Genomic DNA, 1076 nt, shown 5'->3' with positions numbered 1-1076 from the left:
AAAAAAAAAAAAAGGGTCAGTCTTGTCACATCCTCTTCCAGTTGATCTGATCAACAGAACAACCTGCTCATTAAATTAACATGCAAGTGGCTGAGCACTCCACAGACACGTGTACCCTTAACGTAGTTCTCGGGGAGATTCAGCGTGACACAGTGTGACAAGGCTGACCCTTTGAATTACAGGCACAACAGAAACAGGAAATAAGAGTGAGAGAAAGTTGTGGTGAAAGAGTACAGCAGGGTTCCGCCACCATCCCCTGCCGGAGCCTCGTGGAGCTTTAGGTGTTTTCGCTCAATAAACACTCACAACGCCCGGTCTGGGAATCGAAACCGCGATCCTATGACCGTGAGTCCGCTCCCCTAACCACTGGGATCAGGGATAGCCTGGGATCAAACAACAACAACAGCCCAGAATACATGACAAGATTAGGGAACATACAAAGATACATTAGAACGATGAAGTATTAACTTACCTTTTCTTAGTCGGAACTTGAAGACTTCCCCTCTCAGTCTGCTGGAATCGAAAGGTTCGTCAGCAAATTCAAAGAACCCCGTGTAATGCACTGGGGAAGAAAGAGGGAAAAGGGTACAAATTAAAGTGGTTTGTCTTGCTTAAGGATTAACATTTTTGTTATTGTGCTGGTGTCATGTAGAAGGCACCTGTGCAGGTGCCATATAAAAGGGCACCAAGCTGGTATCATGTAAAAAGCATCCATGATGGTACCACATAAAAAGCATCCACAATGGTACCACATAAAAAGCATCCATGCTGGCACCGCATGAAAAGCACTTGTGCTGGTACCACATGAAAAGTAAGAGTGCTGGCACCACATAAAAAGGACCTGTGCTGGCACCGCATGAAAAGCACTTGTGCTGGTACCACATGAAAAGCAAGTGTGCTGGTACCACATGAAAAGCAACTGTGTTGGTACCACATAAAACACTTGTCCTGAACACATAAAAAGCACCATGATAGTACCATGCAAAAAGCATCTGTGCTGGTACCATATAAAAAGAATCCATCATGGTGCCATATATATATAAAGATATATATATATATATATATATATATATATA

General features: G+C 43.1%; 1 protein-coding gene across 1 annotated transcript in view; it reads right to left on the bottom strand.

The window, feature by feature from the left end:
• LOC106883682 (inactive peptidyl-prolyl cis-trans isomerase FKBP6) overlaps window positions 1-844 on the bottom strand; it is a 12850-nt gene extending 12006 nt beyond the window's left edge. The window contains exon 1 of the mRNA XM_014934785.2: window positions 473-844. The gene's annotated coding sequence lies outside the window, so the exon portion shown is untranslated. The remainder of the gene's footprint in view (window positions 1-472) is intronic.
• Between the last annotated feature and the right edge of the window lie 232 nt (window positions 845-1076).

Source organism: Octopus bimaculoides, chromosome 30 (assembly GCF_001194135.2).
Source record: "Octopus bimaculoides isolate UCB-OBI-ISO-001 chromosome 30, ASM119413v2, whole genome shotgun sequence".
Lineage (NCBI taxonomy): Eukaryota > Metazoa > Mollusca > Cephalopoda > Octopoda > Octopodidae > Octopus > Octopus bimaculoides.
Note: the sequence above shows the minus strand (reverse complement) of the source record. Positions and strands in the feature narration are given on the sequence as shown.